General features: G+C 40.3%; 1 protein-coding gene and 1 pseudogene across 1 annotated transcript in view; one reads left to right on the top strand and one right to left on the bottom strand.

Annotated features, from left to right (window-relative positions):
• LOC102428662 overlaps nt 1–21513 on the bottom strand; it is a 23155-nt pseudogene extending 1642 nt beyond the window's left edge.
• SMAD9 (SMAD family member 9) overlaps nt 1–22571 on the top strand; it is a 78664-nt gene that overhangs the window by 1031 nt on the left and 55062 nt on the right.

Genomic DNA, 22571 nt, shown 5'->3' with positions numbered 1-22571 from the left:
CAGAGGGGAGGGTGGCGAAGTCGGAAACAGATACCAGAGATTAAGTGACGCCAGAATTGTGATGGGAAGGAAGAGCGCGCGGGGCGGGGGGGGGGGGGGGGGGGGGGGGGGGGCATTGTTTATGAGCTGACAAGTCTTCCAGTTACTATTCCTTCCTCCTCCCACCCTTTACAGTGGTAATTTGAAATGATAGTTTAGAAATACTCTGTTGACATGTTTCTGGGCTAGAACTGGTACTCCTAAAAAATAACCTACAAATGATGTAAATCTAGTTTGGAATAAACTTGCATGTAAATTCTTTACCTAGTAATTCACAGATACACACCCTCAGAGCAACGTGGATTGCTTTTAATTAGTTCAATTTTACAAATACTGTTTCAGTGCCCTGCCTAATTTATCCGGTGATCTTTTGGAAATGTGGGTTAGCAAGAATAATAGAGGATAACTGTAAAGTCATAAGGCATTTAATAATGCTGTCTCCTTGGCCTTAAGCATTTGGGGCATCCTTCTGGGTGAGTGAAATGTTAATACTACAGGTTTCTGCCTCAGGATTCCTGTCGTTGTAAGGGAATGCCATTGGATGTTTACATTTTAAAATAGTGATCTATATTTAAACAAGAAGTAAAAGTAAAACCCAAACACATTCTCCTAACTCCAGATAGACAATTCAACATGTGAGCTTCCCTGTGCTTGTAGAAAACCATGAACAAGATTTTGGACCACTTTCAAGTTTGTGGTTATCCAAGAAGGACACTGCAGATATGGAAATGATGTAATAGTTTATAAATAAGAAGCACTTTACACATAATATGACATAAGTTTCAAATAATAAAAACAACTTTTAGTGATAATAATTGCCTTCATCCATGCCAAGTCAACTAGACACAACCAATTCCCATTTTTATGCTTGACTGGCTATCTTTGTCAGAAATGTTTTGTGCTTCAGCTCCCTGGTTTTGTAACCCGACAATCAAGGGGTCCTGGCTGCCTGTCACCACTTGAGCCAATTAAGCAGAGACAGGGTTGAATCATATATGAGCATTTATTCCAATAATGTGGGCAGTATGGGAGAGAGCAGGTCATCCACAAAAATCTGCTCTGACCTCCCTTGCCAGTTGGCTGGTTATATACACACGAGGGAGAAGATAGTTACATGCACCTGCGAGCTACAAATATAACATGGAAAGGGGAGGGTAGAGTCTGCAGTCCAGCCTTCAGGAGCTCAAAGTCTGATAACCAGGTGGCTAATCTTCTATGATGTTACAAACAGCTCAGCCTGTTTCTGGGACTCGAGAATGGTCAGCATTCCAGGGAAAAACTCCCAGAGGGGATCAGGGTCCAGGTGCAGCAACCAAATCAAAGCGTGTCCTGTCCTTGGTCTGTTCTCAAAATGTTATTTATTTTCTGAGTAATGGACCCATGGAGGTGTCTTATTTTTTACAGGCCTGTTTCATCCTCCAGTTTCCCAGGGTGTGTAAGAAAACTTATCTATAGTTAGTAAGGTGGATAATTATTAGACAACTATGGCTCTATTCTCATTACATGACCTTCCCCACGTTCAGTTTCAGGTTGTGTTTAAGAGAGTGCCAATATATTCTCGATCTGAGCAAACTCATTTTTTATCAGTACAGTGCTTTCTAAAAATCAAAGATAAAAACAAGTTTTAGGTTAAACCCTAAGTATTTTACAATTCTCACACCTTTGTCATCAATATTTTAAAGTCGGCATGAGCTATTTGACTCTTCTCTTCTTAAAATCTTTTTCTTTTATTTTTATATCTCCAGTTAATGAGTAATCAGATATTATTCATAGATGTCAACTATGCATCTCTAATTGCCCAAGACAAGGAATGGCAAAGAAGAGATTTGCTTTTTAATGAAACATTACCAAGAATATCTATAAGTAATAACTGGTAAACTTGTTTATCCTTTCTAATTGTGCAATCAGTTGGAGAAAAACGTGTCAAGAAATTATTTTATAAATATTATCTTTATATAGTTATGTGTTGCTATATAAGTTTACAAGAGTCGTATCCTCTTATTGGATTGATCCATTTATTTATGTGTAGTGATCTCTTTGTGTCTTTTATGGCCTTTGTTTTAAAGTCTATTTTGTCACATATATGGATTGCTTACCCCAATTTTTTTTTCCTTTTCTATTTGCATGGAATATTTTTTTCATCCCCCCAATTTCAGTCTGTGTGTAACTTTTGAACTGATGTGGGTCTCTTTTAAACAGCATAAATATGTGTCATGTTTGTTTTTTTAAATCTATTCAGCTATCTTATATCTTTTGAATGGAGCATTTAACCCATTTATATGTAAGGTTACTATTGATCAGTACTTATTTATTGCCATTTTATTCTTTATAGCTATGTTCCTCTCTTTACATATTTCTTCTTCTTTTAAAAGCAGGCCCTTTAACATTTTTTGTAATACTGGTTATGCCATAATGAATCTGTTTAGCCTTTTTTTGCAACGGGGGGCGGGGGTCAATTTTAAATGATAGTCTTGCTGGATAGAGTAGACTTTGTGGCAGTTCCTTGCTTTTCATCACTTTGAATATTTCATGCTAATCTGTTCTGCTAAGGTGTTTCTGTTGAGAAATCAGCTGACAGCATTATGTGGACTCCCTTGTATATAACTAACTGTCTCTCTCTCTCTAGCCATTTTAATTACAAGGTATCTTGTGCCGGGTTCTTTCCACATCTACTAGGGTTCAAGGAATCTGGAAAAGGGGCTGTGCATAAATGAATGAAGAGGCTAGAGAAGAAATATGAATTTGGAAGGCATTTTGGGGAAAGCCAGATGGAAACTTAGTTCTAGTGACTAAGCTCCCCAAATCTCCAGACCCCTAGCTTTTTATTAACACATTTTGCCCTATAGCAAAGCAGATGTACATATCAAAGGTAAGGTTTGGTAAACAGTAAAAGATTATCAGGTTGGGGGAACTGCCCTCAGCTGTCTGGCAGCAGGCAATAACATGCAGATCTTCAGCCCTGCTGAAGCCACAAGGTTCATCAACCTTTTGATGAACTTCTTGCATAATTATGACCTGCTGGAATTAGCCTCCAGCAGTCTTGGTGTGGGCCCTTTTGAGTTCATCTTGATTGAGACTCTCTGTGCTTCCTGAACTTGTGTGTCTTTTTCCTTTACCAGGTTAGGGGAGTTTTCAGCCATTATTTAATCTTCAAACAGGTTTTTTATACTTCACTCACTCTCTTTTTCTTCTTGGATCCCTATGATATAGATGTTATTATGCTTCATTTCCCAAAGGTCCCTTGGTCCTTCTTCATTTTTAAAATAATATTTTCTTTTAGATGCTTTGCTTGGGTGCTTGCAGTTATTGTGCCCTCTAAATCACTGATTCGATCCTCTGTTTCATCTAACCTGATGTTGATTCCTTCTAGTATATTCTTCATTTCAGATAATGTAGTCTTCATTTCTGGTTCTTTTTTATGGTTTTTATGTTCTTTGTAACGCTTGCTATCTCTTTAAATTCTCATTAAATCATTCATTCTTCCCCTAAGGCCCTTAAGCATCCTTATAACCATTGTTTTAAACTCTGCATATGGTATTCTGGTTGCATCCATTTCATTAAATACTTTTTATGGGGTAAGAGTTCTTTCTTTTTTAAAGCTGTATAGTGTTCCATTGTGTAGATGTACCAGGGTTTTTTAATCCACTCATCTGCTGATAGACACTTACGCTGTTTCCAGATCTTACCCATTATAAATTGTGCTGCTATGAACATAGGGGTGCATCTATTCTTTCCGATTGGTGTTTCAGATTTCTTGGGATATATTCCCAGAAGTGGGACCACTGGAAGTGTTCCTTCCTCTTTAATTTTTGGGATAATCTTGAGGAGGAGAAGTTTTAGTTCTTCTTTGGATGTTTCCTAAAACTCCCCTGTGAAGCTGTCTGGACCAGGGCTTTGGTTGCTGCAAGTGTTTTTATTACTGCTTCAATTTCATCCATAGTTATTGGCCTATTCAGGTTTTCTGATTCTTCCTGATTGAGTTTTGGAAGCTTGTATTTTTCTAGGAATATGTCCATTTCATCTAGGTTGTTTTTTTTTTTGTTGTTGTTGGAATAGAGTCATTCATAGTAATGGTTTACGATCCTTTGTATTTCTGTGGGGTCGTTTGTTACTTGACCTCTTTAGTTTCAATTTATTTCGGAGTCTTCTTTCTTTGTTTCCTGGTGAGTGTGGCTATAGAGGTTCATCAAACTTGTTTATTCTTTCGAAGGACCAGCTCTCTACAAGGATTTATTGATCTTTTGTATCGGTTTTTGGTCTCTATGTCATTTTTTAAAATTATTATTTTATTCTTTATTCTTTATTGATAAAGGTATTACATATGTGTCCTTATTATCCCCCCCCTTACCTTTCTGCTCCTTCCCTTACCTCCCTAGTGTCTGTGTCTATTGGTTATGCTTATATGCATGCATACAAGTCTTTTGGTTGATCTCTCCCCCTTCCTCCCACCCTCCCCTGCCTTCCCTCTGAGGTTTGATGGTCTGATTGATGCTTCTCAGTCTTTGGATCTGTTTTTGTTCATCAGATTATGTTGTTCATTATATTCTACAAATAAGTGAGATTATGTGATATTTATATTTCTCTGACTGACTTATTTCGCTTAGCATAATGCTCTCCAGGTCCATCCATGCTGTTGTGAATGGTAAGAGTTCCTTCCTTTTTACAGCAGCGTAGTATTCCATTGTGTAGATGTACCACAGTTTTTTAGTCCACTCATCTGCTGATGGGCACTTAGGCTGTTTCTAAATCTTAGCTATGGTGAATTGTGCTGCTATGACTGGATCAAATGGGAGTTCCATTATTAGTTTTTTGAGGAAACTCCATATGCGCCACTGGGAGAACATTCTGCATTCCCACCAGCAGTGCAGGAGGGTTCCTTTTTCTCCGCATCCTCGCCAGCACTTGTCATTTGTTGATTTGTTGATGATAGCCATTCTGACAGGTGTGAGATGGTAACTCATTGTCGTTTTGATTTGCATCTCTCGGATAATTAGTGACTGAGCATGTTTTCATATGTCTATTGGCCTTCTGTATGTCCTCTTTCTAAAAGTATCTATGTAGTCCATTGCCCATTTTTTGATTGGATTGTTTATCTTCCTTTTAAGTTGTACGAGTTCCCTGTAAATGTTGGAGATTAAACCCTTATCAGAGATAACATTGGCAAATGTGTTCTTCCATGCAGTAGGCTCTCTTGTTGTTTTGTTGATGGTTTTCTTTGCTGTGCAGAAGCTTTTTATTTTGATGTGGTCCCATTTGTTTATTTTCTCTTTAGTTTCCATTGCCCTAGGAGCTGCTATCGTGAAGATATTGCTTCAGCATATGTCTGAGATTTTGCTGCCTGTGGATTCTTCTAAGATTTTTATGGTTTCCCGTCTTACGTTTAAGTCCTTTATCCATTTTGAGTTTATTTTTGTGTATGGTGCAAGTTGGTGGTCTAGTTTCATTTTTTTGCATGTATCTGTCCAATTTTCCCAACACCACTTATTGAAGCGAATGTCTTGACTCCACTGTACGCCCTTGCCTCCTTTGTCAAATATTAATTGAACATAATGGCTTGGGTCAATTTCTGGGTTCTCTATTCTGTGCCATTGGTCTGTATGTCTGTTCTTGTGTCAGTACCAGGCTGTTTTGAGAAGAGTGGCTTTATAATATAGCTTGATATCTGGTATTGAGATCCCTCCTACTTTGTTCTTCTTTCTCAGGATTGCTGCAGCTATTCGGGGTCTTTTTTTATTCCAGATGAATTTTTGGAGAGTTCATTATAGGTCTGTGAAATATACCATTGGTATTTTAATGGGGAGTGCATGGAATCTATAGATTGCTTTGGGTAGTATGGACATTTTAATGATGTTGATTCTACCAATCCGTGAACACGGTATGTTCTTCCATCTGTTTATGTCTTCCTCTATGTCTTTTTTCAGTGTCTTGTAGTTTTCCAAATACAGGTCTCTTACCTCCTTAGTTAAGTTTTTTCCTAGGTATCTTAATTATTTTGGTGCAATGGTAAATGGGATTATTTTTTTAAATCTCTCTTTCTGTAATTTCACTATTGGTGTATACAAATGCCATAGATTTCTGGGCGTTAATTTTGTATCCTGCTCCATTGCCGAATGCGTTTATTAAATCTAATAATTTTTTTATGGAGTCTTTAGGGTTTTCTATGTACAGTATCATGTCATCTGAGAATAATGACAGTTTTACGTCTTCTTTTCCAATTTGGGTATCTTTTATTTCTTCTTGTCTAATCACTATGGCTAGCACTTCCAGTACTGTGTCAAACAGGAGTTGTGAAAGTGGGCATCCCTGTCTTGTTCCTGTTCTTAGGTGAAATGGTTTTAGTTTCTGCCCATTGAGTATGATGTTGGCTGCAGGTTTGTCATATAAGGCAAACCTATTATTATGTTGAGGTATGATCCCTCTATTCCCACTTTGCTGAGGATTTTTATCAAGAAAGGGTGTTGGATTTTGTCAAATGCTTTTTCTGCATCAATTGATATAACTATGTGATTTTTATCTCTCAGTTGGTTTATGTGATGTATCACGTTTACTGATTTGTGGAGATTGTACCATCCTTACATCCCGGGATAAATCCTACTTGGTCATGGTGTATGATCTTTCTAATGTAATGCTGGATCCGATTTGCTAGAATTTTGTTGAGGATTTTGGCATCTATGTTCATGAGGGATATTGACCTGTAATACTTTTTCTTTGTGTTGTCTTTATCTGGTTTGGAAATTCGGGTAATGCTGGCTTCATTGAATGAGCTTGGGAAGTATTCCTTCCTCTTTAATTTTTTGGAATAGTCTGAGGAGGATAGGTTTTAGTTCTTCTTTGAATGTTTGGTAAAACTTCCCTGTGAAGCCATTTGACCCTGGGCTTTTGTTTGCTGGAAGCTTTCCAGGGTGTTCTTTATGGCCTGCCACTATATTCTTCTTCATTTCCTCTTGATTCTTACTCATGTTGGTGTATTTCTCATTCAACTCCTTATAATTCACATTAAGTTGCATATAATCTTATTCAGACAGTTGAGCATCCTTATAAGCATTACTCTGAATTCTTTCTCTGACAAATTACTCACCTCCATTTCATTTAGTTCCTTTTCTGGTGATTCTTCCTTTTCTTTCCTTAAAGGTTGTTTCTTTGTCTCCACATTTTTGCTGTCCCTTTGCATTTTTTTCTGTGTAATGTGAATTCCTGTTTCTTTCTGGCCCTGGGCAACCTGAATGAGGTCCAAGAGGTTGAATCCCCTAGTGATCCAGTGATCAGGGACTCCTTAGCTTAGAGGCTGAGTCTTACTTGAGTCTCAAGCCTTCATTGTCTCTGCTCTGAGTTGTATTCCATTCCCCCATGAATCTTGTCCCTCGGGTGTCTGCTGCAGATGCTTGGGGTTGGTGGAGTGCATTCACAGTTCCTCTGGTGTGTGACAACCTGTGAGGTCCCAGAGCCCTCTGGCATGCAATTCACTATGAGGCCCCATCACCCATGTCAGGGTGGTGCACAAGATCCCTCTGGTGTGCACTTACTGGCCACAGTCTGGGGGCCAGGGTGCAATGGTGCAATGTCTCTCTGGCATGCACACTCAGTGTGGGACCAGGGGTAGGGTGGGAAGTGTGGGGGTGAAGGGGTATGGTGCAAAAGGGCCCTCTGGCATGCACTCACAGTGGGTGGTCCTGGTGCTTGTGCGGGATGGCGGGAGGTCTCTCTGGTGTGCACTCACTGTGCACGATTGGGAGCCTGAAGTGAGGTAGGGTGCCACTCATGCAGGGGGCTTGTTGGGGGTCCCTTGCTAGTATGGCTGGCCAGCAGTTTATGTGTGGGTTTGGGGTGGTGTCCGGAGCCATTCTGGGTGTTGCTGTGACTGTGCTCCTAGCCTCTGTTGCTCCCCTCTTCAAGATGGCATGGTCTCCATGCCAGAGCTGTGCTGGCCTGGGAGTATCTGTGGCAGTAGCAGGGGCTCCCCATCCAAGAAATTCTGATCCACCAGCCCCTGAGACTCCTGTGAGATCTAACTGTCCCTCACTCACTCCCCACACACACACGTCCACACACTCCCCTCTCACTTTTTTACTCACTGACCCTCTCTCCCTCACTGCTGCCCTGCTGGCCACCATGTTGGGATCCTCTAAGATGCTGTTCACTGCTTGTGACTGTGTCTGCTGGACCTGGGTGTGCTTGGAAAGGGCCAATTTGTCTATAAAGGTTGGTGTCTTCCAGCTTAGAGCTGTGGGCAGATCTGTAAAAGGACCAAGGCTTTCTGAATTCTGCCTCCACCTGTCAGCTACTCCCTCTCCCCCTGAGGTTGTCTCATCTTCCTCAAGAGCCTTCCAAAGGAAGACTGTAGAGTGGGCCCAGGTTGGCCATGAACCACAGTCACTTTCACTGGTTGCAGGCTCGATTGGGCGGGGCAACTGGGATTAGGAAGGCACAACCAGTTGGTCCCATACTTGGGGATCACAACATTCAGTGATGGGAAAGTGGCTCTACTCCAGAGCCAAACCACTCAGTCTCTGTGGAGTCTCAACTCTAGTTCCCCCTGGAGGGGCTCACTGCAAGTTCAAGTTGAGTGCAGCCAGCTCTCCCCTTTGTAGGAGCCCAGCCATTCTGGGCTCAGGGCTGATCAAGAGTCTCCTATTTGGGGATGATGCCAGCCCAGCCCACAGGAGGGGGCTAAGAACTTTGTCTGTATCCCAGACCATAGTCTCTGAGGGACTCATACTTTGAATATCTTAGCTTTAAGTTGCTCTCCCTTCCCCCCATGGAATTGAGCCCAGGGGGTTGGGATATCTGGGATTTGGCAGGGCTGATTTGGCCTGTTAGGAATGGTGCCTGCAAACCTGTAGGTGAGATTGGGGCACTTCTTCTCTTTCCCAGAGTAGTGCTGGGTGAATTCACAGAGAAGATAAGAGTGACATCTCCCCACTCCCTGCTGACAATGTAGCCACACAACTCAGAACCCATTTATTTTGTTCCTGGACAAAGTCTTTCCTGGAAGATATGCTCTAAAGGTCCCAGCTCTGCCCAGCACTCTGGTCTCCCTGCACCACTAAACTCACCAGGATGGGACCAGCCAAGTGTGTCAACAAGTGACAGGGGCAGGAGTGCTGGCTGTGTGCTCAAGGTAGGGAAAAGTAGCCCTCTTTCCAAAGCCACACAGTTTAGTTACTGTGGGTCTCCACCAAAAGCCTCCCCAGAAAGAGGACCTTGAAAGTCACTGCTGGGTGCAGCCAGCAGATCCATCTACAGGACCTGAGTATGGCAGAGTGGCTTTGCCAGCAGTTGGGAGCCAGGCAGTGCACTCCCCAGGCTGGTGCTGCAACAATAGGAGTGCTTGTCCCTGGGATGGTGGCATCTGGGTCTCCCAGGCAGACTGAATCCCCATTTCACCACTAGATGCTTTGTGATCCCCCTTTCCCGTTCCTGTTGCTCTGAGTTGGGGATCCTTGCATGAGCTTGAGACCTCATGCTCCTGAGTGGAGACAGTTTTGCAGCCATGATGTCTCTCTGGCTTCTCAGCTGCCACCATCCCTGGGCACAGGGGCTAGCCCTTTCTGTGTCTCCGCCCCTCTTACCAGTCTCTATGTGGCTTCTTGTGTAAATCCTTGGTTATAATACTTCAGTTTAGCTAGTCTTCAGTTGGTTATTCAGGTTGATTGCTCTATAATTTAACTGTAAATTCTATTTGGGGCTCGGAGCAGGTGAGTGTAGTTTCTACCTACTGTGCAGCCATCTTAGAATCTATCTGTTCCATTAGTCATTTCTACCTAAGGTTTGAAAACTAGTGTAGGACATATATCAGGTTGTGGAATTACTAGATCTTATGATTTTCAAATTTCAGTTTCACATGATGATGGCAAATTGCTTCCAAATCTACCTATTTTTGTTAATCATTTTCTTATCTACTCTTGATATTTCAGGCAAAATAAGTTCTCAACAAGAAGTCTATTAACTTAGTCATTCAAATAAGGACATTAATGATTTTCACTTATGTTCTAACTAGAGGCCTGGTGCACAAATTTGTGCATGGATAGGGTCCAGCCAGCTGGTTCCACCCCCGATTGGGGGAGCAATTGGGGGCAGGGCCGGCCGGGGAGAGGGGCCGAGGGTGGTTGACCAGCTGGCCCTGCCCCCTGGTCGAACTCCTGGACAAGGGGACAATTTGCATATTAGCCTTTTATTATATTGGATTTTGCAACTAAAATTTTTAGCTAGCTAAAGTGCCAGGATTTCTAGAAGACTGGAGAACACTGACTTGTCCTATATTCTGTTAGTGATCTTGCATTGGAATGTCTTCATATATTTTGCTTAAAAATACCTCTTGCTGCCCTAGCCAGTTTGGTTCAGTGGATAGAGCATCGGCCTGAGGGCTAAAGATTCCAGGTTCAATTCCATTAAGGGCACATACCTTTGTTGTAGGCTCAATCCCTGGCCCTGGTCGGGGTGTGTGGGGAGGCAACCGATTGATGTGTCTCTTTCACATGGATGTTTCTCTGTCTCTCCCTCTCCCTTCCACTCTATCTAAAAATCAATGGAAAAATATCCTCGGGTGAGGATTAACGAAAAGAAAGTACATCTTGCTTATTATTCTGTTTGCTTTGCTATTCAAGTGTGCAACTATTGACCTTCCTCAGTTGTAGCTTCATGCTTGATTATTTTAAAAGTTAAACATCACTGAGAAATTATCTGCTAAGTAAACCTAAACCTAATGAGAAAACAACTGTGTTGTTCCTAGTATCATATGACATTTCATTCTTAAAAGACTGGAATTTTTATGGACAGTCATTATGTCAATTTTAAAGCTCAGAAGGTTGTTTAAGTATTTAAGCAGGCTGTTTGATGGAAAGTTTTGGTTGATTTTGTCAAAACGTGGCTTTTTGTAGACCCAGCCTTACAATCTAGAGCTTCATAATAAGAACTTAGTTTAACTAGTTTGTAGGTTGAGAATGTCTTTCCTGATATTTTCCTTACACTTGCTAGGGTAGTGCTTCTGTATGCTGTTGCATTTCTTCTTGGCTTTCACTGTGTTTAATGACGCCTTAACATGTAAAAACCGTAGGGGCTGGGAGGAGGGGGGCAAGAAGGGGTTGGGAGATAGCTGTAATACTATCAACAATAAAAAATACAGTGGGGCCTTCACTTACAAGTTTAATTCGTTCCATGACGGAGCTCGTAATTCAAATTACTCATATGTCAAATCATAAAGTGAACGAGTGAGACACATGATGCTGGGCTGATGTTGTGGCGTTCACTGTGACGTTCGCTGCGCCAACTAGCGGTGGGGTATCTGAAGCTGGCTCGTAACCCAAATTTTAGCTGGCAACTCAAAGCAAAAAATCGGCCAAGAGATGGCTCGTATCTCGAAAAACTCGTTAGTCGGGACACTCGTAAGTCAAGGCCCCACTGTATATTTAAAAAAACAACAACAAAAAACAAACAAACAAAAAATACATCTACAAATCTCCTTGTTAGTCTAGATTCAGTGACCAAACCTACATAGGAAGAATTTTTGTTCTGCCCAATGACTGATTTCATTATTCATGGATATCCTCCTGGCTAATGGACAATCAACCATAACCTTGTAAGGCACTTACTTTCCCAGATGGCTCCAACATGAGGTAAACTTCCCTTCAGTTTAATCTTTCAAGTCAGTGGTGCAATAGAGCCTAGTCACCCACTAATACCATTTGGTATGTATTTCAAAGAGAGTATCATCATCACTGATAAATATATTCCCAGCTTGGTTTGACACTGTCATTCTTCTGAATGTGTGTTTTTCTGGATTGAGAATGTACAGAGCTCATTACAATGTTTGAGCTCGCTTTTATTCCTATACAGATTTGGTTTTGGTTTTGTTTTCTTTTTAGTTTCTGTAATTCTTTCTCCACAGTGAGAATCCACACTGGAGGTCTAAAGAAGCACTATTTGAAAGTAGGAAAGCAGAGTAGCAGTACACAGATGCCACATGGAGTGGAAGGAGTAGATGAATTTATAGTGTAGAAATATTAATACTCTAATTGGTGTCATTTGTTCACTTACACTATATCTACATTATCAGAGAGTTACACCTGGAGAAAAATGTAAAAAATTGAAGCAGCTCACGATCCTGCCCCAGAGTCCATCCAGCTTTGGTCTAAAGAACAGGGAGACTGACTTTTGGGTGCCAATTACAGACTGGGTCTCATAGGGCCTGGTACAATGAGAAAAATTCATTGCTGCTAGGCTGACCGAGACTTTTAGACTCTGTGATGATATCACTCTGTTGCCACCTTTGTTTAAAATAAGAATAAAACAAAGTAAAAAATACCCCCCAAATATTCATTATTGTGTTTTTAAGACTAAATATTTTGAAGCAGTTTAATGGCATTTTGTTCATTTTTAGCACACAACATAGCACCCAACACTTGGTGGAAACTCAATAAATATGTTGACTGAATAAAAGAAAGGATGAAAATGTTGAGAATTAATTCAGACTGGTTTCACAGAGGATATTTTAGTGGCTTTTTAGAAGTAATCACTACTCCTTCTAGTATACGCTCAAGTGAAGATAGTTAAAATGTTTTTAGTCATACTTGGCAGATGGCCATTCTTCTGAATATTTGCATTTCTCAGAGGGCCAAAGTGGGAAAGAGGACAAGTGAAAGGTTACTGGGTTTACCATAATTACAGGCTGGAGTTATTGAAATTAATAAATTTTTAAGTAAACCCTATATATATTATTTGTGTGCTGACATATGAAAAGTTCTGAATGACAAATAGGTAAAATTTCAAAATATGTTTTGTCCTCCTGTGGTGTGGTTGTTTGTGATGCACTGTTATTGCTATGCCACCAGCTAATTCCAATTATGGACTGAACAGCATTTATTTATTTATTTATTTATTTATTTATTTATTTATTGCATATGAATCTATGTATGTGTTGGAGGGGGTACTCATTTATCTTGCTCCTAAACTTTTATTAGGGTTAAAAAATGACATCCAACCTGTCCTGAGGCGACTTTACAACAATGATAAAATGGAAATAAACCTCATTGCCCACAAAATAAATCTTAAAACATCTCTTATTAAAAGAGAGAACTACCTTTTTCCTAATTTTGATCTAAACTATTCTGTGTGGATATTATCTGATGTTTAGAATACAGCTTATCTGTTTTCTGATGACATACTAGGAATATTTTTTAAAAGTGGTTTATTGACTACATCCGTAAAATAATACTGTGTTGCTCACAAAAAAACTGGAACAGTTGTAAAATTCTTAAAGTTTTAAGATATTTGGTGTTTTTATAAAATATATTTAGTGATTTCAGAGAAGAAGGGAGAGGGATAGAGAGACAGAAACATCAATGATTGGTAGGCTGCCTCCTGCACGCCCAAAAGTGGGGATCGAGCCCGAAACCCGGGCATGTGCCCTGACCAGTATTGAACCCGTAACCTCCTGGTTCATAGGTCAATGCTCAACCACTGAGCCATGCCAGCCAGGCAAGATATTTGTTTTTTGATGGGCAATGAGTTTATAAGATAAAGTGTCCCCAAACTAATTTTATTTGTGTTGAAGTTTGCTAACTATGGTGGTCTATCGTGCCCAATGAAACATTTAGATAAGAGGGCCAGAATACATTTTGAAACAAGTTAGAATTTTATTTTAGAAGTGAGATTTCTTAATTCTACCAAAGAGTCTAGATTGTTTATGATTAAAGAATTAGATGTGCCTTTAAAATCAAAATTTAAAGTTTAGCAATTAACTCTATCAACTGTGACATCAATTACGGGGTAAATATTTATTGAATAATTATTTTTGAAACAGCTATATGTGATTCAGATTTTTGTAAATTTAATGATACTTTTACATTTATTATGATTCATTTTATAAGATAAATAATCTCTCCCAAATTTATATTTATGGGAAACCCAGATTTTTACAGGCCAGAATTGCTTAGAGTAAAGATGCCTTGAGTTGCATAGGATCTGGTTGCTAAGCTACAGAAAGTTTGATTTTTTTTTTTTAGGCCAAATCTTTTTCACTAGTGTATAAATAATTCAGTGAAAATAGATTTCTAAGGATCTTCAATTTGTAATTGATAAATCATTCATACTGAAATAGTTGGCCTTGATTCTTATTATCCTTGAGAATATTGAAAGTTTATCAACATATTAAGAGTTACAAATATAGGAGAAAAGAATGAAAGAAATGTACTGTCAGTAATGTGATAATATACACTTGTGCATACATGAAATTTCAATCAAAGCACTAATACAGACAATAAAGTGCATTATAATTTTTTTCTTCGTTATTTTTTTTTTAATCTTTATTGTTCAGATTATTACAGTTGTTCCTCTTTTTTCCCCCATAGCTTCCCCCCCCACCTGGTTCCCACCCCCCTCTGCCCTTAACCCCCCCCCACTGTCCTCATCCATACATGTACGACTTTTGTCCAGTCTCTTCCCGCACCCCCGACACCCCTTTCCCCCCGAGAATTCTCAGTCCACTTCCTTTCTAGGCCCCTGATTCTATTATATTCACCAGTTTATTCTGTTCATCAGATTTTTTATTCACTTGATTTTTAGATTCACTTGTTGATAGATATGTATTTGTTGTTCATAATTTTTATCTTTACCTTTTTCTTCTTCCTCCTCTTCTTAAAGAATACCTTTCAGCATTTCATATAATACTGGCTTGGTTGTGATGAACTCCTTTAGCTTTTTCTTATCTGTGAAGCTCTTTATCTGACCTTCAATTCTGAATGATAGCTTTGCTGGGTAAAGTAATCTTGGTTGTAGCTTCTTGCTATTCATCACTTTGAATATTTCTTGCCACTCCCTTCTGGCCTGCAAAGTTTCTGTTGAGAAATCAGCTGACAGTTGTATGGGTACTCCCTTGTAGGTAACTAACTGTTTTTCTCTTGCTGCTTTTAAGATTCTCTCTTTGTCTTTTGCTCTTGGCATTTTAATTATGATGTGTCTTGGTGTGGTCCTCTTTGGATTCCTTTTGTTTGGGGTTCACTGCACTTCCTGGACTTGTAAGTCTATTTCTTTCACCAGGTAGGAGAAGTTTTCTGTCATTATTTCTCCAAATAGGTTTTCAATATCTTGCTCTCTCTCTTCTTCTGGCACCCCCATAATTTGGATGTTGGTACGCTTGAAGTTGTCCCAGAGCTCCTTACACTATCTTCATATTTTTTTATTCTTTTTTCTTTTTGTTTTTCTGGTTGGGTGATTTTTGCTTCTTCGTATTTCAAATCTTTGACTTGATTCCTGCGATCCTCTAATCTGCTGTTGGAACTCTGTATAATATTCTTTATTTCAGTCAGTGTATGCTTAATTTATAGATGGTCCTTGTTCATATCCTCGAGGGTCTCACTAGACTTATTGAGGTTCTCACTAAATTTATCGGCGGTTTCTAGAAAATTCTTGAAAAACCTTATAACCGTGGTTTTGAACACTATATCCTGTAGTTTGGTTTCCTCCATTTCTGTCATTTGTGACCTGTTTCTTTGTCTCCGCATTTTTTAGGCTTCCCTGTGTTGATAGAGTGGCTTTCTGTGCTAGGTGTCCTATAGAGCCCAGTGGCTCAGCCTCCCCAATTACCTGCGGTGGACACTCTTGGTGCACCCCTTTGTGGGCTGTGTGCACAGTCTTGTTGTAGTTAAGCCTTGATTGTAGTTGGTATCACAGGGAAGAATTGACCTCCAGGCCAATTGACTGTGAGAATCAGCTGTGTCTACAGTGGGAGAACTTCTGTGCTGGAGACACCCTTATGGGGCAAGACTTGCTTCAGTGGGGCTTTAGTGCTCACTGAGTCTGCCCCCTGAGTGTGTCCCTTATGGATCTGAGGAGTTGTAATCTGGATGGTCTCACTCTGACCACTGGGCACACTGGCACTTGGATCTCTAAGGAGGTGCTAATTTAGCCTCTGCCTGAGGCTACCCAGCAGGAGCTATGGCGAGATCTGCAGATTCCTCTTCTTTTTTTGGGATTTGGAGGTGCCCAGTTGAGGCCAAGCTGTGAAGCAATGCAAGCTGCTGTGGGGCCTTGGGCCTTCTTTTGGAAGTTCTGGGTCTGTCTGGCCCAGCTGCAGTTTGTTAGGTAATTTTCATATTGCAAAGGGCCAGGTCATTCATATGCAAAAACCTCTGCACACAGCTTGGGTGTGGTGGGGTCTCAGGTAATCAACAGGGCGGAGCAAACAGCTATGGCTGATCCTCAGTCCTGCCCTAAGAGGTCCTGGGTCTCAGTGTCCCTCGGTAATCGCTGCAAGCACCTCTGAGAGAAAGCCGCCCTCGAGTTCCGACCAATGCCAGACAGTCCAGTTTCTCCCCGTATGAGTCTGGGTCCCCAGAGACTTGCCCAGAACTGGAGTAAGGGCCATCGGGAGCTTGTGTCTCCCTCCTGATTGAAAAAGACAACTGCGTCCTCAGTTGCCAGCCCTTTCTGCGCGTGCCTCCGTACTTCTGCACTTTACTTCCGCACCTCCTCTGAGTCTCAGTGTGCTTTTCTCTTTCCTTCTAGTTGTATAATTTCCACTCAGCCAGCCTTCTTGTGGTTCTGGATGATGTCTGTTTTGTCTTTTAGTTGTATTTTTGAAGTGGTTGTGCGAGGCAGCAATTTCCGGTGTTTACCTATGCCGCCATCTTGGTTTCTCTCAAAGTGCATTATAATTTGATTTAAATTAAGAATAGGCACTAGAGTTTACTTTGTTGCAAACCTGTTTGGGTTTCACTATGAGTTAAAGGTCTTTTTAAAATTTATTATCTAGTTTGTCTGCTGAGTTCTGACTATGTAATTAAAGTTTTAGGACAAATAACAGCTCCTGATGAATGGGTTGTCTCTATAAGATATTTGCTCTCTAAGTGGGAATGTAAGATTTACCTTGAGAGTGAAAAAACATTTGAGAGTAAACCAGACTACTTTCTTAACAGATACTGGAAATCCAGTATGCCTGTAGTTTTAACAAGAGCAGTGGGCACCTTAGAAAGACTAATATATGGTGTTGCCTCAAAATGTGTTGAGGAAGGGTGGGAAAAAAATAAATCTTTGTTAATAAAAAGTTTATGTAGAAAGAAATTAGAGAATGTATTCCCCTCCCTCCCCCCTTTTTTTGCATTTTTTCTCTCAGTTTTTTATTGTGATCTTTGACTCTGGAGATATTTTTCAGTTCATACTAAAAGTATAGAAGCAACAGTCTTCCACCCTTCTCTCTCACCACTATTCCCTTTCCAAAAGCAACTGATGTTGTCAGTTTCTTGTGCATCCTTTCAGAGTTATGAAAGTATTTATCTCCACCCTCTTCCTTTAAAGGGTTCAAAAGACAAATTAATCACTTCTTTCTGTAAAGAACACATAAATACTCTATATTACCATTTCAGAATTTCTTTTGACTTCCAAGTACTGAATAGCATGCTCATCACCAAAAATATGTAGAAGTGTTACTTTTTTACCTACTTTAGGGCACTGCCTACGTTAATAAGAATGTGACCAACTTACAGTTTGAGAGTTTATTGTAGTGATTTTTTGCAACTATTAGGTAAGTGCCCAAGTACCTGCTTCTTTGCCCAGCTCTGGTTACCTCTTTGTGTTATCAAGAGAACAAGAGCCCAATGGTAAAGGGCCCAGGTTTTAAACTGAGCCACGAGCAATCCTCCTTTTCAGAGAGTAGAGACCTATGTTTTCTGATGCTCCTCAGAGTGGGACTCAATGGCTTTGTTGTCATTCATGTTGACTGACTGGTCCTGCAGGAGCTTGCCTTCTGTTTTCTATCCAGTATTTCAGAAGACTCCTGCTTTCCCACTCTCTCCCTACTTCCTATATTTTCTTTGTTCCTCAAAGCTCTGACCACTCTCCCTCCCAGTCTAATTCAAATTTCATCAAGATAGAATCTTTCAGATTCTTATCTTCCTGTGATCAGATGGACAAACCTACCTGTATCTGCCCTCATTCTCTCCTCTTCCTTATTATGGTCTCCCCTTCCTCTTTCTATCTTTTGCAACATAAAGCTCCCCTGATTAATTCCTCTTTATCTGTAAGTTGTTCTCTAGACACCCCCATCTTAAGACAATAAAGCTGAACAACACTCCACTGACCCACCTTCCCCAGCAGCTTCTGCCCCTGTTGGCCTCCCATGTCTCACCTGTACTTTACAGCTGAGGGAGAATGGAGGGAGTGTGAGGCCTGAAGGCCAGACTGCAGGGGGTTCAGGCACATCTGTGGACCTCTGGTCTAGCAGATGTATAGGGGCAGAGAGTGGAGGCAGGTCTGGAGCCACTTTTCTCTCTGCTCCCAGGGAGACTGACTGAGGGTGGGCCCCATGAAGGAGGGTGTTGAGGGCAAAGTGAAGGGAAAATGGAGAGGAAAACAGGAGCAAGACCAAAAATGGGGTTTGTGAGCCAACATATATCCCAGCCTCATGGACACTCCTCCAAACAAAAACCCACTTCTCCCTTTGGCCATCATTCCTACCTGCTCCCCCTTCCCCATGGATACACGAGGGCTGCAGCATCATTTGTGGAGGCCATACCTCGCCAGACTTCTTCAGGGACCAGATGATATCCTGCAAGGCCCTCAGCAGCGGCTTCACCTGGTACTGGATGCCATGTTTGGCACAGAGATTTCACCAGGGGGGCAACCTTGTGGAAGTTGTGCCAGGGCATAATGGGGAAGAGGTGGTGCTTGATTTGGAAGTTGAGGTGCCCGCTGAACAAGTCGTTGAAGGACTACTCCACATTATAGGTGGCTGCCAGTTGGTTGCTGAACCAGTCCTGGTAGGGCTTTTGGTCATTCTCCATGAGGATGTGATTCATCTGCTTGACCCACACAAACCAGTGGCTCTCCAGGAACCTGATGAAGTTGAAGAAAAGGATGGCTCCCAGGACACCATAGAAAGGAATGTAGGTGAAGAAGAAATGAGTATAGTAGCTGATGGCCCAGGCCAAATCCACCCAGTCTTTGCAGACTGTTGTGGTCATAATGATCTGGTACTAGAAGTACTGTATTTTTCCGTGTATAAGACACTAATTTTTTTCTAAAATCGTTAGACTGAAAATCGAGGAGCATCTTATACATGGAAGTCAGCTGAGGAGGGAGCCGTGGGTGCGTAGCTGCCCATACCTTGTCAAACAGGCTTTCTCCAATCACAAACCTTATTGTTACTGATGTTAGCTGATGCCGTAATTGGAGGTGAAGGTGGAGAGTGCACAGATTCAACAGGGACCGGAGCGTTCTGAGCCCATAAGATGTCAAAAAATAAAAAGGTAAATACCGGTAAGCGATTGTCTTACTCTGCAAAATTCAAACTGAATGTAATCAGCTATGCAAAAGAGCATGGAAATTGAGCTGCAGAGAGACAATTTGGACCTCCTCCCACTAAGTATGATCAGACAGTGGAGAAAACAGGAAGAACAACTCCTTAAGATGCCAAAAAAGAAGAAGGCTTTTAGAGGAAACCAGCAAAATGGGAAAACTTGGAGCAGAGGCTTAAGACTTGGATTGTGGAGCAGCGCCAGAGTGGCTTATGTGTGTCACCCAAGCTTATTCAATGTCAGGCAAGAATGTTTGCAAGTGAAATGAACATTGTTGATTTCATAGGAAAGGCGAAATGGTGCTTCAATTTCATGAGAAGAGAAGGATTGGCCATGAGAACATGAACGAAGTTAGCTCAGAAAATGCCACTCCTATGTCATACAACTTAGGAAAAAATATGATTTTGAACCAAGTCATATTGCAAACTTGGATGAGATGCCTCTCAATTTTGATGTTCCTGCCAACAGAACTGTTGTTGTGAAAGTAATCAAAAGAGGCAATCAAAACAAGTGGCCATGAAAAGACACACTATACTGCTGTGCTTTCATGCTGTACAGATGGTACTAAACTGCCTCCAATGCTTATTTTTAAGAGGAAAACATATCCTAAAGAGATAATAATACCACCTGGCATTATTGTGCAAGTTCAAGAGAAGGGATGGATGAATGAAGACATTATGGCCATTTGGTTTGCAAAGGTTTGGTCCAGAAGACCTGGGGGCTCTTAAAGAAGCCAGCTCTACTTGTCTGTGATCAGTTCTGAGCACATTTAACAGAAAAGACAAACAGATTTTGCAAACACACCTAGCAGTTATTCTGGTGGACTTACAGGTCAGCTACAGTCACTAAATGTTTTAACCAAAAGGCTATTTAAAGCCCCGATGAGAGAAGAATGGAGTAGATGCAAAAAGCAGATGATAACTTGACACCGACAGGAAGAGTGAAAAAAACAACCATTACCGAGGTCTGCAATTGGGTCCTAAACACATGGTATGGTGTCAAATGAGAGTGATTGTGAAGTCCTTCAAGAAATGTGGAATCAGCAATGCCATTGAAAACCTGAGGATGATCTCACATATGTAGACAGTGACTCAGAAGACAGCAGTGATAAAATAAAAGTTGAAGAAATTGATTTGTCTGGGACTAATAGTGATGAAGAAGAGAGCAGTGATGCAACAGAGGCTGAATAAAGTGATATTCTGTATAATATCATAGTACTAGTATATAAACATGACCTGTCTTTATAGCTACAAATTTCTGCCTTAACACTGTTTTTGCCGCATCACTTAAGTTTTGGTATGTTGTATTTTTTTCATTCATCTCTAAGATTTTTAAATTTTCCTTGTGATTTCTTTTCTGATCTGATCATAGTTTAAGAATACGTTGTTTAATTTCCTCAAATTTGTGAATTTTCCAGTTTTATTTCTGTTGTTGATTTCTAACTTCATCCTATTTTGGTCAGAGATAATACTTTGTATGAAATATGCCATTTTAAGTCTGTTGAGACTGACTTTTGTGGTGTAGCTTATGGTTTACCCCAGAAAATGTTCTATGTGCACTGGAGAAGAATGTGTATGCTGTTGTTGTTTGGTAGAGTGTTCTGTGCATGTTTGTTAGGAATAATTGGTTTATTGTGTTGCTTGATATATTTGTTTCCTTACTTATCTTCTGTCTGAATGTTCTGTACATTATTTACAATGGGGTGTTGAAACTCCAATGCTTATTTTAGCATTGTCTCTTTCTATCTTCAGTTCTGTCAGTTTTGCTTCATATATTTTGTTAGTCTACCATTAGGTATGTAAATGTTTATAATCATTATAACTTCTTTCTGTGTTGAGGCTTTTAGTATTACATAATGTCGTCTTTATTTCTTGTAACCTTTCTTATTTAAAGTCTATTTTATCTGATATTAGCATAATAACTTCTGTTCTCTTTTGGTTGCTGTTTGCATGGAATAACTTTTTGTACACTTTCATTTTCAATCTGTCTTTGGATCAAAAGTGAGTCACTTGTAGGCAAAATGTAGTTGAATCACGTGTTTTTAATCTACTATGCCAATCTCTATTTTGGTTGGAGAGTTTAATCCATTTATGCTTAAAGTAATGATAAAGAGGGACTTCTGCCATTTTACTTTTTGTTTTATGTATACCTGATACCTTTTGTTCCTCATTTTCTGCATGACTGCCATATTGTGTTTTCTAGGTGGGAAGAGACATTCCTGGTGCTTTATACTCTGCAGTCTTCCTAGAGTTCTCTAGCAATCAATTTAGTCTGTTATAATATTCAGCTACTCCTTTTAGTTTCTTCAGCTTGTTCCCCTTCTCTCTTTTACTTTACCCTTTTCCTGTTTCTTCTAATTCAGTGAGGTTCTAAAAACACTTTGGAGCTAACAGGTTCTTTTAAGAATTTGACAAGAGGTTAAGATGGCAGCTGGCAGGATGGTAGTGAGGGAGAGAGTGTGAATATATTTCACAGACCTAGAACAAACTCTCCAAAAATTCATCTGGAATAAAAAAAGAAATTGACCCAAGCCATTATGCTCAATTAATATTTGACAAAGGAGGCAAGTGCATACAATGGAGTCAAGACAGTCTCTTCAAAAAATGGTGTTGGGAAAATTGTACAGGTACATGCAAAAAAAAATGAATGTAGACTTACACCATACACAAAAATAAACTCAAAATCGATAAAGGACTTAAATGTAAGATGGGAAACCATAAAAATCTTAGAAGAATCCACAGGCAGCAACATATCAGACATTTGTTGTAGCAATATTTTTACTGATACAGCTCCTAGAACAGTTGAAACCAAGGAGAAAATAAACAAATGGGACTACATCAAAATAAACAGTTTCTGCACAGCAAAAGGAACCATCAACCAAACAACAAGAAAGCTCACTGCATGGGAGAACATCTTTTTCCAATCTTATATTTGATAAGGGTCTAATCTCCCAAATTCATAGGGAAGTCATACATCTTAACAAAAGGAAGATAAACAATTCAATCAAAAAATGGACAAAGGACTTAAATAGACACTTTTTGAAAGTGGACATACAGAAGGCCAAGAGGCATATGAAAACATGCTCAAAGTCACTAATCATCTGAGAGATGTTAAATCAAAACGACAATGAGGTACGATCTCACACCTGTCAAAAGGGCAATCATCAACAAATCAACAAACAACAAGTGCTGGTGAGGATGTGGAGAAAAAGGAACCCTCATGCACTGCTGGTGGGAATGCAGACTG

Source organism: Myotis lucifugus, unplaced genomic scaffold, assembly GCF_000147115.1.
Source record: "Myotis lucifugus unplaced genomic scaffold, Myoluc2.0 scaffold_19, whole genome shotgun sequence".
Classification (NCBI taxonomy): domain Eukaryota; kingdom Metazoa; phylum Chordata; class Mammalia; order Chiroptera; family Vespertilionidae; genus Myotis; species Myotis lucifugus.
Note: the sequence above shows the minus strand (reverse complement) of the source record. Positions and strands in the feature narration are given on the sequence as shown.